Consider the following 22,776-nt stretch of genomic DNA (forward strand, 5'->3'; position numbering starts at 1 on the left):
GTTAGCTAAACTAACGTTAGCTTGGCTGTCGACCGGAAGCGTGGAACAGATCGTGCAGTGTCGTAAATTCTCGTACAACCGCGCATGCGCTAACATTTTGCGCATGTGCAGAACGGATCGTGCAGGCAGAACGGATCGTGTACCGACACCATGTGAACGCTGGTAGTCGGAAACACAACGTAATCACGGGGGCGGTCCCTGTCATTCCGAGGTGGCATGAACGCGCCAAAAGACTGTAAGGACGCAGCTAATTTACGTTCCACACTGGGAGCCGCACTTGCTTGATGTCAGGGCTGTCCCTGGGTGGAAACTAAACAGAAAAAGGTGGGGATAGTTTAATTGTGTAGGCAGCAACCTACCGAAAACAAGCATACCCAGCAACACGGTGCAGGAAGAGGAGAAAATATTCTTTCAAATGGAAAAAGTTCGGTAAACAAAGTTAGCTGACAGTTAGCAGACAGTTAGCAATGGACTCTTCTTTTGATCGGTGGACACTTACGGACCAGAGGAATATAAATAAGCCAGGAATGGACCCAGATTCAGCGTTTAGGACCAGCTCACAGGTAGGGAATCGTCATGATTTCTCCTTTCTTTTGTTCATTAGCATGAGCACTAAGATTATGAATCATGCCTTGGTGCTTATGGTTTCAGTCAAATGAACTACAACCGGTGATTAGCCTTCAGGGCAGAGGGTAAAGTAAAAAGAAATCTCTATTTCTAAACCACAAACGAGGCTCAAAATAGCAGCACACTTCCACTGTAGCATAATGAGGGTCCCTACATGTAAACCGAAGCATTGAGAACTTTGTAAGTGTACAGTTTAGGCTAGCGTTACAAGCTAATCACCGGTTTGCGCTAGCTTGTTTCAAGCTAGAGACACATTCTATTAGCATGAAAACATGTCCCAGAGAACGGTTGACTCGGTACACACATGTTATTAACCCCTAGGTTCATTTTGCACCAGAATTATCCTTTAATGTGAGTGTTATCTATAACGATTTACTTTAAAGCAGCCATATTATGCTCATTTTCAGGTTCATAATTGTATTTTAAGGTTGTACCAGAATAATTTTCAAAAAACACCATATTTTTGTTGTACTGCACCGCTCTCTCTCACTGCTGCAGATCCTCTTTTCAGCTGGTCTCTGTTTTAGCTACAGAGTGAGACCTCTTTTATTCTTCTTCTTCTGTACTATCTTTGATTGCACTTGCACATGCTCAGTAGCTCAGATGTAGATCATGTCAGCTAGCTAGCTCCATAGACAGTAAAAGAAAGGCTGTTTCTACAACTTCGGTCAGTTACAAGGCAGGATTAGCTGGGAAACTTCTAAATGAGGGCGCACATGTAAGTAGTTATTTTGTAGATTATGGTGAACTTGTGTGTGTTGTAGCAGTGCTTTGCTATTGAGAATGAGGTAACATGCTAGCGTTAGCATGCTAGCATTAGCATGCTAACGCTAACACTACGAGCTAATGGTTGCGGTTAGCCTGCTCGTTTCGGCTTGTGACATCACAAGCCGTGCCGATTTTGAACAGCTCACCCAGAGACTGAAGACAGGACACATTCAGAAACTGTATTTTTTTTTTTCAAAGTTTGTATGTGTGTGGAAGCACCAACATACAGACACAACATAACACCCCAAATCCCAGAAAAAGTGATTTTTTCATAATATGGGCACTTTAATGATTAGAGATGGTGCTTGTAAATGTTTCCATACGCAGTAATGTCACTACAGCTGATATAGTTGGACATTTAAGCAGCAAAACTAACTGTAGTTAGACCTTTTACTTCTGAAATAATCCTAATGAAGTTGCTGCTGTTTCTCCAGTGTCTCTCAGACGCACTTCCAAATAAAGCTGTCTGTCCGACAGCAGCTCTGCTATGTTCACATTTTAGAGAACATTAATAATATTTTCCTCGTTGATTGTGTATTATTTCACCCACCCACTATTAATCAGAATGTCTTCTGCAGAGGTACATGCAGTGTATCCTCGATAATACCTCCTCCTCATCGATGCTCGCTCCTCAATGTGCATTTTAGGAATTGGGACGTCCTTCAACATGGCGCGCTGAGACTGATTTCCGGGTCACAAGCCAGAGGATCGAGGAGTCGAGGAGGTACAAACTTGGGAAATGAGAAAGGCCCCAGAGAATGGGAAAAGTATAAAGATGTAAACACGCTGAAATACTATGCTGTATAATGTGAATGCATACATGCTTTAATAATCAGTCATTTTCTTACTGGATTATGAAAGACACTGAGTGTGTGTGTGTGTGTGTGTGTGTGTGTGTGTGTGTGGATTAGATCTGAGTGCAGTTGTGACTGATGGGCATTACTGACACTGGGAGGAATCCCACAAAGAGACAAAGACCATTTACAAGTCCCTGAGGAGATGGGTGGGAGGGAGGGAGGGAGCAGCAGGAGGAAGGGAAGGGAGGGGAGGGGACAGAGAGAGAGAGTGATGAGAGTGTTCTCATTCATTATTCCTTCATTATTCACACATAATGGCTGGTTATGTCTGGGTTAAGTTAGTGAAAGATCATGGCCATTGTTTAGACATAATACAAATACAAAGTGGTGTGTATGTTTACGCTGTGACGTTGCATAAGTTGCATATTAAACTGAGCCTACAATAACGTGTGGGCAGACTTTACACATACTTTTTAGTGCATAGAATACTAAGCTATTTAAAATAAGAATGGTTGGCATGCTTTTATAAATCATGTTTTAATGTTAAACATTCATGTGGCACAGGGAATCCTTATTACCTGTATCTGTGGATGGCTACCTTAGTGACTATCTTACCTCTAGGCCAGTAAGCCTATCAACAAATAGGCTGATTTATATTTGTTAATAGTATGTTGGATTATATGAATATTCCTGCATGAGATTTAAATGACCTTTATACACAGAGGATTTTAAGTGGATCAGTATTGCAAGGTAAAGAAATAAGTACGTATATAAATAATTAAACATTTTTTTTTTTACAAATTTCAATTTATCACAGAAACGCTGCAACATTGTGATAAAACCCCATATCAATTTGTAATAGCATTCATCATTTCATGAACATAATATCAATAATTGTGTCTGCATAATTTGTTTCTTTGCAACTTCGGGCACTATCCCTGGTGACCAGCAGATATAAATAAACTGCTCAGTCCAGCTCTGCTTAAATTGCCAGGTGTATTTAGATTTATTTTAGGCGGAACGCTGTCCTGCCATTTTGACAACAGCTAGGCTAACAGCTACGTTAAGTTAGCTGGCCCGTCTGCCTGCGCAGAGAGCAGCTGTGCACACGCCCCTCGAACTGGGTTGTGGGTTGCCAGGTTGCGGTGACAGCTGGGCAGGGTTTTCCCCGCCATTATAAGGTTTAGGTGCAGCACCTGAGCCGTTTTGAGGCAGCACCTTAGCCAAATGAATGTAACTAAAAGACTTTTCTCAGAGCTAATGATTGTAGTTGGACTTCTTTAGCAAGTTTTTTCTTTAAGCTTTTTGATTGTTATTTATTGATTATCTGCTCGAGCTTTACCAATGTTTTAGACACAGATATGGTGATAATAACGGTCCAAAATGATGGAGAAAAAAAAGGCCTCAAAGTTTTTTGGCATCATTCACTGGGGGTCATCCCTATGTTCCCCGGGTCCTATGTTCCCTGTTTTTCCCAAAAAGGGTCCTATGTTCCCCGCAATCTATCAATCTTTACGGTAGACTCTCAGCATGGCCAGCAGGCCTACCGTCGCATGGCCCACCTTAGCTCCCACCCCTAATCATATTGTCTTGTGGAGAGTTTAGGGTTAGGGTTAGGCAAGTCCATTTCGCTTTGGGAAAAAGCGTCAGCTAAATACCTGTCTTTAACCTTTTAACCTTTATTTGTTGAGCGTCGCGACGCACCTCAACTATCGCACGTTGAAAGCGAAAGGAAACATGGTGGAGCCTGCTCTCTCTGGGTGTGCTTATAAATTAAATAATGAGTTTGTGATCCAAGTTTTATCATTACTGATTGAACTAACATTCATTGAAAGGATCCCTTGGTCCAAGATAAAGTGACATAATTAACAGAGCAGCCAAAGAGCCGCATGCAGCTCGAGACCTGCAGGTTTGCCACCCCTGACCTAATCTTTCCTTGTCTAGGCCTATTTGCATATGCGCGTGAAACAGCCCATAGGCCTACATAGGCCTATTTGCCATGGAATTTGGCAGTAATAGTGGAAAAAGTCAAAAGACATAGACACGCTCCCATTCACTGCAGTGGTTTGCGGGGCGCTACTATTTTTTTCCTTGCAATTTATATTTGCTCAGTAACGCATGTGATTTAAAATGTAGCGAGGTACAATACTTCAAACAAAACATACTTAGGTAAAAGTCAAATTACTGATTTTAAAAACTACTTTACTTTAGGTTTACTTCACTTTGTTACTTGCCACCTCTGGACCCCAGTGTGCAGAAATATTCAAATCCGCCATTTTAGAATAGGCGAAAATAACACGGCAAAAAAACCGGCATGTTCTTTGCCCCAAACTGCATGGGATTAGCATGAAGTGGACATGTCAGTAAGGGAGAGACTCGTGGGTACCCATAGAACCCATTTTCATTCAGATATGCAAATTAGTTTAGTATATTGACATAATTTCTAGGAGACAGGGTTGCCACAAAATGCAAGCAAAAAACTTGCGTGTGTGTGTGTGTCTGTGTGTGTCCGAGAAGAAGTCAGCAACAGCACAGTGAAGACGTTGTCCGCATTGGAGCAGATATGCAGTCAACAATCAGACTTGCTTCTGTGCCTGTTTGCAGCTGCTTAACAAATCTGCAGTGTCATTAGGGCTACAGCTACAGCTTCACCCGTCACCCACCCACCCACCACCGTGGTTATATAACTCTCACCCCACCCTTGGTGCTGTTTCATCAATGCTAAGACTGCAGATGTCCCTCTCTCATAAGAAGAGAGAGGTCTAATCCACTGCATCCCTGCTGTACACCAGGACATCTGCCAAAACACAGCGATTATGCTGCTAAATCTTGATTCTTTAAACCCCGTAGTTAGATAAAAAAAAAGGATGCAGTTAAAACAGTTCAGGAGAGAGACTTCATTTAGAGTCAACAATCAATTTGTATTCAAGTGCGTGATAAAAAGTCTGGCGCAGTGCTCACTCCACATAAAACGTTAAGTCACATCATTTCCAGCAAACTTCACGACAGCATCACCGATCTGTTTTAACTAGGGATCGACCAATACTGGTTTTTCAAGGCCAATACCGATACTGATTATTAGTAGTTAATAAAACCGGTAAACTATTTGGAACAATACAGTACAAATTGAAATCTTTTAGTCAAAATTAAAATTTTGGAAGTTTGTTTTAAATGCCTTAAACAATTATTTAATAAAACTGAAACTTTAAACATAATACACAGTCAAAAAGACAAAAAAAAAAAAAATCCTCTACAGGGAAATACAGTCACACTTTTACACCGTTTACAGCCGTCAGCATTTTTTTTTTTTTAAGATAATTTTTTGGGGCATTTTTAGGCCTTTATTTCCACAGGACAGATGAAGATATGAGGGAGGGGGGGGGGGGGGGATGACATGCAGCAAAGGGCCGCAGGTTGGAGTCAAACCCGCGGCCGCTGCGTAGAGGAGTAAACCTCTATATATGTCCACCTGCTCTTCCAACTGAGCTAACCCGGCCACTAGCTGTCAGCATTTTAACTGTGTTTAATCCAGCTGCTAGATAACGGTAGGCTAACGTTACCTGCTGCCAAGTGTAGTGTAAACTAGCGTCATGTGCAGTGATGCTTCTGTAGCGTCTGTTTCGGAGCATCACAGAGCAGCGCTGACATTTAAATGGCACCAAAATTAGGCACCGAAATCCGCGCTGCTATTCGGTCCGGTTGGTACCTGTCATTTAGGCACCGGTGCCGTATTAGCACCGGGTTTCGGTACCCAACCCTCATCTTTTCTATTTACTTCCACAATATCAACACTATCCAAACAAAGAAACAGCAAACAAATACGAAGAAATAATCATGTGTTATTATAATACACTCCACTTATTCATCTTGTGGTCAGGTCTCTAATGCAGGAAGACATTGCAGGGAGAGGAGCTGCAGACTTCTTCTGACTTCAATACAAACTGACTCGTGCTGCTCCCTCAGAATATCCACATCCACTCTGCATCACAGTCACACAGTCCTCTCCGACTGTTCTACTTCGGCAACGTCAAAGGTCATCTCATTTTAAATCGTGGAGTGTACTCTGCAGCTACAGGGCTCCATTTGCTGGAGATTTAATGACAATAATAAATGAAAATAATCCAGTGTGTCCTGAGCGGACATCCTGAGACAACAGTTTGCATGCTCTTTCTCAACTGGTTACTCAATTTCTCCTACTTCTCCTACATACCTACTCAATGTTCGAATAATATCACTAAAGCCACACACACTCATTTTCAGACCATATAAATTCTAAGCAAATTTGAATATTTTGCGTGATTGTTGTTCTCCTCTGTTGAAGTACTTTACAGTAAATAAATATACATAAGTAAATTATATTGGCATTGCAGTGGTAATGACATGATTAGCGGTTTGATGCCAATCTGCTCAGCAGGGAAATTTTTAAAGTAAGGAGACATGCAAACATGTTAAATTGATTTAGCGATCTGTATGTCTATTGTAGTAATACACATTTGAACTCCGTCTCATGTGATTTGACTGTAGTCTCTTTTTAAAAATAAGAATGTCTTGTGAAAAAACAGAGAATCTGAGATAATTCTGATTTTAGTCTCAGAATTCTGCGAAACAAGTTAGAATTCTGAGATTCGGAGGCTTAAACTCAGAACTGAAATACATAGAGCTCAACAGTGACCGCCCACTTTTTTTTTACGGCTCTGTGTTTTTCCCCATTCAATTGTTTCATTGACGTTTTTCGAAAATTGCTTATATAGAGTTTTAAGTCTGGAACCAAGCCAACCAGCTACGAGATGAATAGTGAGCATAACACATTTGATTCGGCACAAAAAAACATTTTGAAAACGGCAAAAAAGGCAAAGGTACTAGACCGTGTACAGAAACTATCATAGACTTCAATGGTAGAAGCTCGCTCTAGCCGTTCGCGGGTACGGTAAACGTTTCTATGGTAACAGCGAGTTGGACCAATCAGAGACGTTGCTGTTACGCTTAGGATTGTGGGTAGTGTAGTTTTTCTCAATAAGATCGCAGATAAAACGTGTTTTTCTTAAAACAAGGTTGATTTCATACGGACTTCTAGCTTCTACAGGAGAAGAAACCTTCATTTCACAACCACGTAGCTCGGGGTCAGTCTACCTCAGACGGTTTAGACATTATGACTGATATTCTAAATCCTTATGGAGAAAATCAATGGGATTTTTACTTCCGGAGTCGGCTGTGGGCGGGACTGTTGAGGTCTATTGTTTCACATGTGGCCCTAATGGTCTTCCGTACCAGGGGGTTACATCCAGTTGATTGGAAGGATCTCCCTTGCTACACTCTGTCCAGCTGTCTCCTTGGACATGGTCCCTATCCCCTGTGATGAGATGCTATGTTTTTTTGTTTTTTTTCATCTCCGCTCCACAGTATTGATCTGAAAGACGATAGACTTTAAAGTCATGCTTTAGCCCCAGCCCATACATGCCTGCTGTAGAGACAACTCAACATCCCCTACTGCTACTTTACTTTCTGCACACTGCTTGACCATAATCTGTTCTCTGGGGAAGAATTTTTTTTTCAGTAAAACATTTCTTCATGTTTGTTTGTCTACCTAACCGCTTGAACCCACACAAAACTAGTAAACTCTTAGTGTGCTATATTTATATGCTTGCTTTTAGATATTTTCACGCTGCCAGCTGGTGCATTAATAGTCCTCATTTGTGCTGTGTGTCTTTCAGTTTAGCCAACACAAACTCTTGGAGGTTATTGCAAGGAAAACCCGCAAAACAAATATGACAAAAAAAAGCACATCTATTTGGTTCTATCTGATGCTGTTATGAGCTGTAAGCAGTGTAAAACCTACAGTAAAAGACATGACACAAATCAATCACTCAATTTATTATTTGTCCCAGAGGGCAATTTGTGTCACAATAGTCATAAAGCATAAAAACATAGATACATGTGTTAAAAGCACACAAAATCCACAGCAGTTGACAGTATGGCCTACACACATTATACGTCAAGCATATCATCACTTTATCATCTTCATTATCAACACATTCTCACTCCCATCTCGTAAAATACGGACGCTTGGTCAAGTGCCTTTGTCGTTGTTACTGACGCTAAAAGTCTCCTTTAGCGTCATATAACGCGCTTGGTCGGGACTATTGGCGTCCCTTTTGACACAGTTATGTTAAGGAAACGGTCCGTGACGCGGGAACGGGACGGTTGACTTTAGGAAAAGGTCGTGGGTGGGCTTATGCTTCCGTGACACACGGGAATAACGGGATGGTTAAAGAAGAAAGCGACTTTAGGAAACACGCTGGGACATGAACCCCGGTCTCCTGGGTGAAAGTCCTGTGTTTGACCCATCCTCCACCCCAACCAACCTCCTTACGCGGAATTTCGTCCTTACATACTACTCGCTAAACCCCGTGTAGCTGCTGCTCTCCCTGGTACGTTATACAAACACGCTGAAGGGCGCTTTTTTTCGTCGCTTCAGACACTGACAGCCACTGTCCAAACGTCCATATTTTACCGAGGCGGTTGCTATGGAACGCAGCACAGGTAACGTTAGCCTACACTAGCAGCTAGCACAGACTTTTAGCACTATTTCTTCTGCTTAACGCTAACGAAAGGCACACAATAACACAAAGAAATGATCGAGACTGCAAGAGACAAGCAATTAACCGATGGAGGCAGCGGTAGAAGAGCGACTCCTGTTTTCTGTGAGGTAAAATTGCTGTTTTTATCAATGGAGTCTGGTGGCTTTGAAGAGAGCAGAGATAACTGCGTCAGTTCTCCGTCGTAAAGGGCTGTCTGACAGCGTAAAGCGAAAATGTTCTAAATATAGCGTACACCTGAAGTTATACTTTAACCAGCTCCGTGTCATGGCAGTGTGTGCAGATGAACGGCCTCCCTCCGTGGCACCAGTAACCTTTTTTTTTTCTCTTTCTCAGACACGGAGTGATACTTATCGTGCAAAGGAATTTGAATCATAGCCGTTGTACGTGGTCATTATATCTCAGCTTTCAACCAATCAGATTGGTTGATTTGAGCTACCCGTTTTTATAAATAATCACAAATGACGGTGGGTCTGGATCAAAGAACCGGGCAGACGGATGGCCTAACAAACTGTAACATATTTAGGCTCTGCTTCAAGAGAAGTGTAAGGTTGAAACAAAAGCAAAACAAACAGAAACAAAAGAAGTCTCTTGACATACAACATCATATTCCAACACACTCCTTTAGGATCCTAACCATGCCAGTCTCTCCATCATGTGTTACTCTGTCTACTCTGCATGTGTTCAGACTGCGTGGCTGTGTGGAGAGAGAGGAGGCAGCAGCCAGTCTCACAGCAAATTATGATGGGAACACATTGATTATAGAGTGGACGTACATTCAGGAGCTATTTCTGGGACTGCAATGCCATCAACACACACACACACACACACACACACACACACGCTAACAAGCACACACAGACCGAAGATGATTATTATCATTTTGAAGCAACCAAAAAAAAATAAAAATACATGGGTTGGTATCAGCGTCTCTAGCAAATACAACTCAGCTAGTGCTTTTTATTACGTTTCTATGTTAAGTGTGTGTGTGAGTGTGAGTATTTTTGCTTATGGTGTTCCTTGAAGCTGTGCAAATCAGTATTTTTTTTATATTATCAATGGATCAATTGACTGTAGCATGTGTGCTGCTAAAGGTCTTACTTTAGCAGCACACAGACATAACACCAACTCTGCAGTTTCCCTGAGCTCACCGAGTATCCTTAACAGCTTATTGTTTTGGTTTTATAATCCACAGAGTTATGGTTTAGTCTAACACTCATCAAGCTGGTTTCCAGCAGCAGCAGGCAGCTGTTTTCAGCAAAACAGTTTTTTGATAAACCCACCAACCAGCAAACCGACAACATTAGAGACTAGCTGGGCACCATAGTGGAGCGTATAGCTAAAGAGACAGATATTTGTTCTCAAGTGTTGGTGAAAACAAAACCAGAGCTGGAAATAGAGGGATTCGTTGACTTAGTCAGGTGGACGCAAACACAACTCCACATGAATGTTAATATTGCTCTGTGTCTGCACTTTGAAAGGTCAAAAGTGAAAATTGAAAATGCCAATGTATGCTGTTCTGTTCACATTTTGCTGTTGCCCCCTGAGTTAATCCAAGTTTATTCAAATACAGTGGCACTCATAAGTTTATGAACCCATGCTAAAGTTGACTAAAAAGAGGAATAAAAAAATCAAAAAGATCAAAAGAAATTGATCTTAAAAGTTCCCTTGGCCTTTGGAATTAAAAAAGCCCCACATCATCACATGCCCTTCACCATACCTAGAGATTGGCATGGGGTACTTTCCATAAAATCATCTCTCAATGCAAATCAAACCAGCTATTAGGCTAACTGAAATAAAACCATGCCAATCTCTAGGTATGGTGAAGGGGATGTGATGATGTGGGGCTATTTTAATTCCAAAGGCCAAGGGAACTTTTTCAGGATGCATAGTATCCTGGATCCATGAAATAACTGGCCTTTAAAAATAAAAATCTGCCTTCCTCTATGGGAATTTAACATAGGGGTGTGTATACTTATGCCCCCTGTATTTTAAGGAAGAACATTTATTTATGTACGATACATTATTTATTCACAAAGAAAATTGGTGTCCTCAAAGGTTGGATTTTTCCTCATTTTTTTAATTAAGGCATTAAGATCAATTTCTTTTGATCTTTTTGATTTTTTTATTCCTCTTTTTAGTCAACTTTAGCATGGGTTCATAAACTTATGAGTGCCACTGTATCTTATAATGGAACAAAGAACCTCTCTCACAACACACAGGTGATCAAGATTTAATTTAGAACAGGCTAAACAGGGTTTCTGTAGCAGGTGCAGATTGATGACAGAAGGATGAATCTGGTGCCACATATTTTAATTTAAAAAAAAAGAAAACTCCGTTTCTGTAATTAACAGAACACAAGCGTTCCACAAGCGTAATGGGTGCCGACATTAACAGACGCTTTTGCAAAACTAAATAAAACAATAAAACCAAAATGTCCCTCAGCACATTCTCATTTGAACAACAAAATACACCGCATCATTACAGCTGCCTCAGTTACATACTACACAGTGGTTCTAAACACATCAGTTTAACAGATTATATTCAGATATCCATTTCAAACATCTGGCATTGAATAACAAAAATAAACCTAATCACAACTGCTCACACACCACGTTAGCCTAATAGAGGAGACACACCAAGCCGATAATCGGCCGTCGGACCGTCTGGCGAGGTCAGTGACTCGAGTCTGTTCGGTGTGTCCCGTGCCGTCGTCCGTCGGAGGAGCCGTGGCCTTCATTTGGGCTGACCCGTCATGTTCAGTCGGGACTCACCCAGCGGATGAGCCGCTCAAAATCTGACGAAAATCTTTTAAACGGACCTTTGTCAATCTGAAATGAAGACAGATTCAGAAACTGAATGGCCTATTTCTCGCTTAAAATGTTTTCAGAAACATGTTTTGGTGAACTATTTCAGTACAATATGAGATCGTATTCTGAACAAGCCGCCATGACAGTCTGGCTGTGAATTTCCAGAGAAAAAGAACCATGTGACGCGTTCGTCCAATCAGCTGTCGGTTTTCATTTTCTGGGAAACAATCGGACTGTTAATGGAAACAATACAGAGCAGTGTCGCCTGCTGCTATGGAGACATATTAACGCTTTGCGCACGCGCAGAGCGTATGCTCAAGTCGGCGCCTCTTCGGTGTGTTCTGAGGCACTTTTTGGACCTCGGGGACCCGACTGATCAGTCCAACTGCCTTTTCTGCCAACGGTCGGCCATCTTTTTGGTGTGTCACCACCTTAACAGAAATACACGGACTTAACCAGCTAGCTAACAGTAGTGCTAGCGTGTGTGATGCTAACGTTTTAAACTATGACAATCAAGAAGGTGAACACTAACATATTATCATGTTTCGATTCATACTGTTATTTACCTGTAATTAACAGAAGAAAGACAATATAAGTTGCACTGTAGTTTCCACAAGCGTAATGGCTGCCGACATTAACAGACGCTTTTGCAAAACTAAGTAAAACTTGCGTTAGTTATGCCCCTAGAGTTCACTCTGCCATTTACTCATCAATGTCGCCGCCTAGTGGCGAGGAGTGCAGCTGACTTAAACACCGCTAGACAGTCTTTCTTGCTGTAACTACATGCATCTTAAAATAACAAAAATAATGAATAGGCGAGAAACTGAACTGTTCTAAATTGTATGGGGGGGGGGGGGTCCTATTAACAGGATATATTCAATATTAACATATTATTATTATTCAAATATTTGTATTGGGTTTTGAATTGTAAACACTTGTAAAACAATTAACAAGTCCCCAAACAGCATGTCCCCAACATATACAATAATAAAATGACAATAATAACACAAAAAAACGTATTTTAAGGAAAAAAACAAACAAACAAAAACATGTTTGACATGTTACAGAGTTATAGAGCCTGTGAATCAATTATGTCCCAGTGTTTCCTACAGGAAATTGTAAATTAAAATAATCCAGAAATGGCTGCCAGACCTTATAAAATCTCTGGGTTGAACCCCTGATCGTGTGTTTCAAGTGTGCTATTACATCCTCAACCCAGCGCCTGTGTGTGGGAAGCATATCTGATTTCCAATTACACAAAATAAGACGTCTGGCCAATAGAGATGAAAACGCAATGGCGTCTGATTGTGTATCAGATATCGCCATCCCAGCAGGGGTCAAATATTAACATATTAACCTCAAAACCTGGCGCCACATTTCCAACATTTAAAAACATTTCACTTTCTTCTCTGACGAGTTTGATAAATAGCACGCAGTGTATGTTTGAGCAATTTATTAAATGTGTCATTTTCTGTAACATTGGGCAGTTGGTCAGTGCTTAATTTGTAAAGTGGGAGATCCCAGAGTGCAGAGGGGGGGGGGTGGATCCAGCGACTCAAAACGGGGGTTGGAGGTAACGGAACAAAAAAAAAAATTACCCTGCCTACATAGCTTCTCTGACTAAAAAAACCTAAACAACTCTGTGTGGACATTAGGGCGATGTTTATTTTTATTTCAGAACATGCACTGCATCGGTGCGAAATGTAAAAAAAATACACTGCAACAATCGTTTTCACAAGCAGCAATTATACATCGGACTATAAAATGAACCAAAAAACCCACCGTGGTCCCCACATTCTTGATCGGCAGAAACGTTTTTTGCTTGTTTGGGATCCGACTGGCCAGCGTATTTGAAAAAGTTAAGCAAACTTTGTTGTCTTTTTGACATTTTTCCCCTGAGTGAAATTAAGCTATTAACAGCAATCTCAACCAGCACAAGCGCTTGTGTCACTTGAAGTGCAGCGCCGCGCTGTTGAAGTGCCTCCCCTCCCTCCGTCCCTCTCCCCCCTCCGTCTTACCCTGAAAATTCACCTCAAAACGCATCGAAAATACAAACATAAGATTTTTGTGGAACTTCAATGGGGAATAAAGACTAACAAGACAGATAACAACATTGAACACTACACAAACAGTCATTTATTTTTTTCATTTAGACAAATTTTTCATAGTGACACAGGAGGTGCCGGATCCAATAAAAAAAGGTTCCGGATCCAACGTCGGAGGTGCCGGAACATGTACCGGCATGTTGCGGCTCAAATTAAGCCCTGCAGTTAGTCCTCAATGGCCTAACTTAAGTAATACCATGGTCTGGGTGAATACTCAATTCTGATTGGCTGCAGGGTGTCCATTAAAAAGTGATATAGGACACTTACTAGTTCCAGTGAAACTGACTGTTCAACGTTCTAAATGAATGCACTATATTAAATGAAATGAAAAAAATAAATAAATCTGAATATCTAATTTCCAACAGTGAGTGTAGTCCTTCAGTGCCTCGTCCTCTGAACACCACAGGATGGCGATAACACACAGGCTGCAAGAAGTCAGTTACACCGCCCCTCTGAACTGACTTTGTTTCACAGCGGTCATCTCTCATACCGTTCACTGTTCAGATCAATACTTGACGTTCAGTCTGCAGCCGGCAGTACACATGGCGGATCATTTGTTCGTGAAAGTCTTGATATTGAAGGGGTCAACTGGGGACAACGACACGGCTGGATAGCTAGCTCGATGATTTTTTGAAATCGATTATGTTCCATGGAATGGATTTTTTTTTTTTTTTTTACCACTACAACATATCCGTTTCCAGCTAAACAGAGCGAAAGCAGAAAATGCAGAAAATCCATGTTATTTACTTCTTTACAGAGCTTCTTTACGACTTTTACTGACTGACTGACATGTGCGTTCTTCTTAGAAAGCAATCAGTTTTTATAAATGTCTCATGATATATTGTCTCTAGAAGTGTATGGGGAATGTTTGGGGAAATATCTTTTTTTTTTTTACTGAAATATGTATTGTAACATTTTCTTGAGGCATGACGCCTCAACCCCTCGCCAAATACACACACCTAAGGCTTCCACAAAGCTAGGGAAAACACTGCATGGTATAAGCTGGTTAATGCCCTTCGAGATGTCCTTGTTGGGCTTGATCAAGCTTGCTTAGTCTGCTGCCACCATCACCAGACCCAGATAATTGGCAGAAAATGGATTGATGGATAGATGAGTGGATGTGGATGGATGGATATAGATAAATGGATGTGGAAGGATGGATGTGGAAGGATGGATGTGGATGGATGGATGAGTGTGTGTGTGTGTGTGTGTGTGTGTGTGTGTGGCAGAGGCTTGTCTGGACATGTGAGTGAGACAAAGTGTGAGTAGGGTGGAGGATTAAGGAGGAATTGCAGCCTCTAAACTTCCATCTCCTGTCTCTTCATCCACGGTCCCCTCCCTACACATCTGTGTTTTGCTAAGAATCCTGGGACTAATGCTGAGTAACAGTAACACCTTTTAATTATAGTGACTCTCACACACTCACTCAGACACAAAGGAGACTGCAGATGTGTTTGATCTGCAGCTGGCGCGTGGCTAAACAGCTGCTCAGGGCCCTTCAACCAGCAGGGGGCCTCACTCAAACTGTGAACTCTTTCTGAGTTTATTTTTTTTTTGTCAAATTGATTTGGTCTGTCACGGTCTAGGATTTGGAGATGCCATAAAATGTAGGTAGGTTTTTAAAAGGACTTCTGTTGATACAATTTTGGGGGTGGGTTATATACTGTTTATGCTCCAACAATACTTGAAACACAAAAAAACAAATCACTAGGTATATCGTTACATTGTTAAAAAAAAAAACAACACTTATTTAGGTGTAATTTTGTGTTGGATTACAGCAAAACAAGAGGGGGGTTTCATAAAGCAAGATTCAGTAGCTGCTTATATATAGGTAATTTATTTTGGGGATGCTCTGTTTCATAAATCAGACTTAAAGTTGTTTTTCCTAAGATTCAAGCCCTGCTTGATTTGGCAACACTCATAAGTATGATTTAATACAACAGCAAACACTCCTTGAGCAGCTGCTATCACAAATACAACACAAGAGCTCACCAAAACACCAAACCAAAAAACTGAAATCTGGTTTATGATCAGCATATTTGATTTGGCATTTTGATTTGATTGGTTTTACGTCGGATACCCTTCCTATTATTTTATTTATCATACTTTTTTGTCTTTATTCAGTTCTTATTTCAAATATTTATATTTCTGGATCTCACACTTTCCCATATGCCTTTTTTTATTGTGCTCTCTCTGTCATTGATGACTGGCAGTATGAATGTGTATATATGTTTCGGTGGACTGTAGAAAAATGTGTATCTGATGCAATCCCCAACATGTATCCCAACAGGTCCAAATATGTATCCAAACATGTATCCCATCTCTGACCATGTTCGGGGGTGTGATACTTGTTTTGGTGTTGGGAGAACATGCAAACACAGAAGGGTCAGGAATTGAACCCAGGACCTTCTTTCTGTGAGGTGACATGCTAGAAAGCTTTTTGGGTGTTTTGCTGCATGCACCAGGTGCCCTTGAAAAAAAAAAAATAATAATAATAATTGGCCCCTGCTCTCAGACAGCCTACCATTGCCTGGCAGATGGATTGGCATGAAATTGAGTACAGACATTCATGGTTCCCAGAAGATGTCCTAATCCTAATGACTTTGGTGATCCCCACACTTCTCCTCAGTATTCAGCAATGCACTATTGTGCCTACTGTAAGTACAGTGAGTGATTAAGTCTTGTTAAAGCTTTTTGTCTTCCCCTGCACTGTAACTTAGGCTACATCTACACTATTACATTTTGGTTTAATAATGAATATCTTTTGCTACGTTTAAGCCTTGTGTCCACAGCGCTGTGGAGTTTCCGAGTTCCTAAAACAGAGACATTTGGAAACACCGCTGCCACCGTTTGGTTTGAAAACTCTGGGGTTGCGTTGTAGTCTGGACGGGCACAAACTGAGACTTTTGGAAACAAGGACGCACGTCTTATCGGTTAGGTAGGCTTTCAGTAACAGTTCCACCTTGTCGCCGGTCCAAGCTAATAAATCCCTGCTCTTACTTTTGACCATTGTTGTTCTTTCTCCGAAGTATTTTCTGTATTTTCAACCGCAGAGTAACATCAGACAATCTGCTTTCTGTTTACACCCTCACACACATGCCCAGTGTGTGTGTGAATGGTCATGTGATATGTGTTGACAGACGTGTTAACATGGATGGAGATTAGTTCTGCTACTGGACGTAGATGGTTTTTGTCTCAAAACGCAGCTTAAAAATGAAAAGCTAGTAGTGTAGATGTAGCCTAAATATTGAGAGACTGGTTGGTTTGGCTGGCATTGGTTGACAAAGAGAAAAATATGGAATAACTCCAGTTTCATCCTTTAATCCAGGTTCAGTTCTGTCATAATAGACTTTGTGCAAAAGGGCAAGCATAGAAAATATCTTTTCTTCGTAAACCCTCTTCCACAAAGAAATACTAACCTGAACAATATGAACCATGTTTGAGTGACTGATATTTTTCTGAGGTAGCTTTTTCTGAAGTACAGCTTCAGGCTTACCCTCAGTGCTGCTAATATTTCTGTGTGCCCACCCCCCCCCCCCTCCCCCCCTCTTTCTTTTCAGGAACAAATACCATGAAAAAAGAGAGCCAGAGGGAGAAGGGAAAAAAATATATATTTGAGGAAAGAGAGGGAAAGAAAAGAATGGAAGAAAGTGACAGGAAAAGGAGTGGAAATGGACAGGATGAGGGGGTGAGTGCTTTGACTTGCATACTGAATGAACGAGTGGGAGAGGAGGCAAAGGAGAGAAAAGGGAGGGAAACCGAGAGGGAGATGGAGGTAGACAGCATTGAGGAGGAGGAGGAGGAAGGGAGGGAGGGGGCGATTGTTACTGGAGCCTTGGAAGGTTTCAAATTTCTCTTTTCTGTCGATTCTCTGCTCACATGCAGATTCAATCTCTTACTTTCTTTTTCTCTCCCTCTCTCTCATTTTCTCCAGAGCGGCGGGGCTGTCTGCAGATCGGCCCATTCCAGCCAAGCCCCAGCATGTTGTAGGCGGCTGCTACCAACAGAAAGACCGGAGCGGAGAAAACAACAAAGAAGAGAAGGGAAGAAAGTGAAGGAAGGGATGGTGAAAGAAGGTAAGCACTGCTGCACGTGTTCCTTTATTTGAAACATTGAAGGGAGAGAAGGGGAAGATGGAGGGATCTCCAGTTTCTGCGCTCTTTGTGTTAAGTTTCTGGCACAGTTGAGTGTGTGTGCTGCTGCGTTTGTGTGTCGGTGTGGGTGTGTGAAACCTGCAGCTGAAGCCAGACGTGCTGCTGATGTGAAGGGGACTAAATAAAGCTGTGTGTGTGTGTGTGTGTGTGTGTGGGAGGGGGGGGGGGGGGGGGGGATACACAAATGCATGGGTTTGCCTGTGTGGGTGTGTGTATCCCACTCGGAAAGCTCTCTCCACACTTCTTCACGTAAACAACACACATTTGTAAGCTTAGTTATGCAGAGATGAAATATGTTTATACTCCAGTGGCAAAATGTTTTACCTTCTGTCATATTTAGGGCTGGTTCCGCCACTGATTTCCCAGATTCACAAGGTCCCGATTCGATTACATGTCCGATTCAATGTGGATTTGAGATATTTCAGTTGCAAAAGTAATTTAGCTTGGATATGAAAGATATTCTACATTGTACAAAGTTCCCTCTAACCTGCTGCATTATTAAACTATCAATGTAAACATTAAGAATTGACCCCAAAGTAGTTACATGAATGTAGTTTTTATTTAACATGAACCAACAATAAAGTGCAGCTCTACAGCCTCTACAGTCTACAGTCAGTATTAAGTCACATTTTGTAATTTGGATATCTTGAGGTGAGAGGTCAAGGGACTCCTTTTTAAAATGACCATGCCAGTTTTCCCTCACCCAAATGTAGCCTAACTATGAAGCCTTATTTAAGCCCCTTCCCAACAAGCTAGCATGGCATAGCCGGTAGTACCAACTAGTGATGGCCGAATAAAGCTTCATGAAGCTTCGTGAACCATTTTCTTTATTTTCTGAGCCCACTAGATGACGCTCTTGTTCGCTCTTGGTCATGAGGCCTCATTTGGCAATCACTACTTGGTACCGATGGATTCCTTAGACAAAGATCGATTCTGGATTTTATGAATCATTTCATTCATTCATTCAAATGAAAATCAATGTAAATTGGAAAAATCAATTTTTTTTCAAACCCAGTCCTAGTCATATTCAAAACACTTTGTCATGTGTCAGTTGTTTGATGTTTATGAGGATTCAGTGTTTACAACCAGATTTCAGTGCAATGGCTTGGCGAGGAAGTTTCAGTTTTCTCATTTGATTGACACCCTAAAACTACGGGGATTTCAGGTAACTATATTAGTTTATGATGTCCCTAAAGTCCTGAAAGATGAGATTCCTATAAATTGAGTGCAAATATTGTTATATCAATTGCGATTCTTTGAGGGGTGGAGTTTAAACGGGTCACATTATTTCACAAATAAGTGGATAGTTTTATTTTGATTCAATGGTGGGTTGCAGTTTTACCGGGCTTTTTCAACATAAAATAAAGCCACACTAGAGCGCCGTTTACTGTGCTCCATGACTGCAACACAACAAGTGCCTGGCCGCTACGGAAACCAAAACTTGCACATTTTAAATTTGGAACCCATGATCAGATTTGAAACCAAATCCTCCAACGATTCCAATAAAGAAACAATTCCACTGGAATCGTAATTTTTGAAACGATTCCAAGTAGGAATCGGTTTTCGATGCCCAACCCTACACAAAACGCGTTTCTTGTGGGCACAAGTTTATAATGTGTGCATGCACGATATTAATTTGTGTGCACATAAATATAAAAAAAAATATCCAATACTTTCAGAACTTCAGTTGCTCTGTACTCGTAAAATAGTATTATTTACAAATGAATATGAGCATATTTCTGTCTGTTTTGATATGACCAGTCTGGTAAGGAGAACACAGTCTTCTTCAGTACAAAATCATGTCTCTGATTTAGCTCGAATACAGCAGTCAAATGTTCATTATTTGAATATGTTCCAATGGAAACAGGGACGCTATCTCGAGTCTACAAGGACATGTTGCTGTTGATACTTTTTTTTCAATGTTGTTTTTCAATTATTTGACTAACTGTAATTTACCTACATTGTATTGTTATGGAGGCAGAAATAAAAAATAAAAAAATTCTCCGAATACACCGGACAAAAACTGTTTACAATACTGGTGTTAGAGAGTACAAGGGTGTAACTTTGGGTTCAACATTGGTGGGGTTGAGATCTCCAACTATCTAGGGAGTTCCCGGGACATGTATTGAGAATAGGAATGTCCCGAACAGCGTTTTTGACTCCCGATCCGATCGCAATTTTTTAAATATTCAATATCTGCCGATACCAAGTCCCAATCCGATACTTGTATTTGCTCAGATAACAGAGCTGCACACCGTTGTTTTTTTTTTTTTTTTTACAAAACTAAAATATGTCTTAAGCTTAATACATTTAACTTAGGCTACTGCAGCAAATTAGTCTTTTGTCTCATCACCAAAACAGTTCTCTTTAGGATCCCAGCAAACCCCCAACAAAAAGAATAAACAAGTCTCAAGTTCCCCGCTGGACAACGAAAACTAAACTTAGTGACACATATGCGCTTAATAGTCAATCTTTGATAAAACTTAACTTAGTGATGCCTCTTGCAGTTAATAGTCAATCTTTGTTTTTCTTTTTGTGTTTACTGATGTTGGCTCCAGGAAATAACGGCCTGAAAGCGTGGTTTCCTGGTGGAATCACGGAAGAAGGGTGGAGAATTAGAGTAATCCGCTTCTTTAAAAAAAGGATGACGGACTTTTTTACTCGTTGCCAAGGGCTGGCAAAGTACGAGACACTCTCTGGACAGACACTGGTGAGCCATGATGGTTTGAAAGTGTCGGCATCCAGGCAGTCTGTCGGTCTGTGGCGCAGGGCGTGTATGAATAAAAGGCGGTGATGTACACGGGGTGAATGCCGATCCCCGATCAGTTTAAAAAAAAGCCAAAATCGGCTCCGATTCGATGCTGTGATCGGGACATCCCTAATTGAGAAAAGTGACAAAAACCTCAAAAGAATTGTCATAAAAACCCTTGAAAAAGGTGCCACAATCTCAGAAAGAAGCAACAAAAACTTTGGAAAAAAACTCCAGGAAGGCGACAACAACGTTGAAAAAATGGTCCAAACAACCCCCTTGAAGCAGGCGACAAAAACAGTGACATACACTTTCCAAAAAACCCATAAAAAAAGGCAACAAATACATTTAAAAAAGCGGTAAAAACGTAAAAGAAAATGCAACAAAAACCTTTTTTTTTATGAGGTGGGGGTCAGATTATGCTTATGAGAGAGTATAATGTTTTTGATCTATGGGGGAAGCTGCCCCTTTAATGTACCTTGACTTCTCTAGTTGGGTCTCTGTGGTGTTGTGGAGCCTCTGGAGTTGACTGTGTTGGTATAGGAGCAAGGCTCCAGAGGACAGTTTGGAGCAGTATAAGCGCCGGTCCTCAGCCTCCCTGGTGGGACTGGCACTGGGCTGTGTTTCCCTGGCAGCTGGCAGGCGCCAGGTTGGCATCCGCACGTTGGACAATCACAGAGACAAAGAATTAAAGAGGACACAAATACGCAACACTGTTAGTTTTTATCTTGTTGGAAGATTTGAGTGATATATTGGTTAGATCACATATTATCTTGATTATTGATATATATTACAGATATATCAGCGTATATAATTAAAGAAATTAACCTCTTTTATTAGGGATCGACCGATGGTTTTTCAAGGCTGATACCGATACCAATTATTATTAGTTAATGCGGTTAATAACCGATATTTGGAACCGATATTTGGAACCAAGTCAAAATGAAGTTGAAGTTGACAAGGACTGTTACAAACTCCAACACAAAACTTTGTTTAAATGCTTTAATCAATTATTTAATAAATGAGAAACTTTCAACATAATTCCCAGTAACAGAGAGTCGGTTATCAGGCAAATAAAATACAGATACAGATAATCTGCAAACTGCCAAAAAAAGGTTTTTGATAATTGGTCTATACCAATCTTTTATAACACAGATTTAGTGTATAGTGTTAATATCTGTATCAAAACATCTGTCAGCCAATTTTCCAAAACTGTAATTAGGATGTTGGTGGGGGGTGGGGTGGGGCTTATGGCTTGCTTACTGTAGCCTATATTTGCATCAGTGCCCATGCTGTAAATGAAAAAAAAATCCACTATATAGTCCACCTCTAACATTACAGTACATATGATGTTATCATTATTATCAATACAGAATAAACAGATCATTGTCCCAATGTAGAGAAAATGACAGGGGCCTCTGGAAAGTTCATAAAACAACTTTGTTTGTAAAGGAAATGTGACATCATTTCACCTGGATGTATTGTTTTGCTTTTTGTCCCACTTTGGAAAAAAAAAATTTGTCAAAACCGAACCCGGACCCTCACAGGTTTTAATCCGGCCTGCATATCACTTTAGGTTCCCAATAAATGTAATCTAGTTGTGCGCCAAAACAAAAAAGACAAAAAACTTTTTCAAACTGCAATTACGTGACAGCAGAATTTGGCAGATATGCCGACTTTGAGACTCAGAAATTCCCCCAGAACCAGAGCGTTTAGATATTCAGGCTGTGAAAAGGGTTGCTGTGAGCCGGCTGTGTGGAAGCCAACTTTAAAAAAATGTAATATGTAATGTATATAATGTATGCTTGATTTGCTAAACTCTATGATGGCTAAGGAGCTTTTTTGCTATCTTTTGTAGGGCACTATGTCAACAAAAATGTGACAAAAGTCGAACAAGCCACAAAAGTGTTGGAGAAAGCAACAATAATGTAGCCTGGGAAAACCCTGACGAATTTGAGATTTGCTCTGCAAGTCAGTCTCGCCAAGAGTCCATTCAAGCCCATTTCCAATTTTTCCAAATCAAGGCACCAATCACAATCGTTGAGGCGGGCTTTACACGATGACGATAGCGCAGCGACGGCGAGCAGCTTTTTGTTTACATTCAACATGACGGCCACCGTAGCGCAGCAACCCGTTGATGCCGCTGTCACTGCTACGTCACCCGGATCGT

The 22,776-nt window shown here is 41.0% G+C and overlaps 1 protein-coding gene across 2 annotated transcripts in view; it reads left to right on the forward strand.

Annotated features, from left to right (window-relative positions):
• plekha6 (pleckstrin homology domain containing, family A member 6) overlaps positions 1–22,776 on the forward strand; it is a 129,114-nt gene that overhangs the window by 4,645 nt on the left and 101,693 nt on the right. The window contains exons 1-2 of one of the 2 annotated variants that reach the window (XM_036001964.1): positions 529–563; positions 17,638–17,779. The gene's annotated coding sequence lies outside the window, so the exon portion shown is untranslated. Of the gene's footprint in view, positions 1–528; positions 564–17,637; positions 17,780–22,776 lie in introns of those variants that run through there. The other variant, XM_036001963.1, reaches the window with a different exon arrangement.

Source organism: Sander lucioperca, chromosome 6, assembly GCF_008315115.2.
Source record: "Sander lucioperca isolate FBNREF2018 chromosome 6, SLUC_FBN_1.2, whole genome shotgun sequence".
NCBI classification, from domain to species: domain Eukaryota; kingdom Metazoa; phylum Chordata; class Actinopteri; order Perciformes; family Percidae; genus Sander; species Sander lucioperca.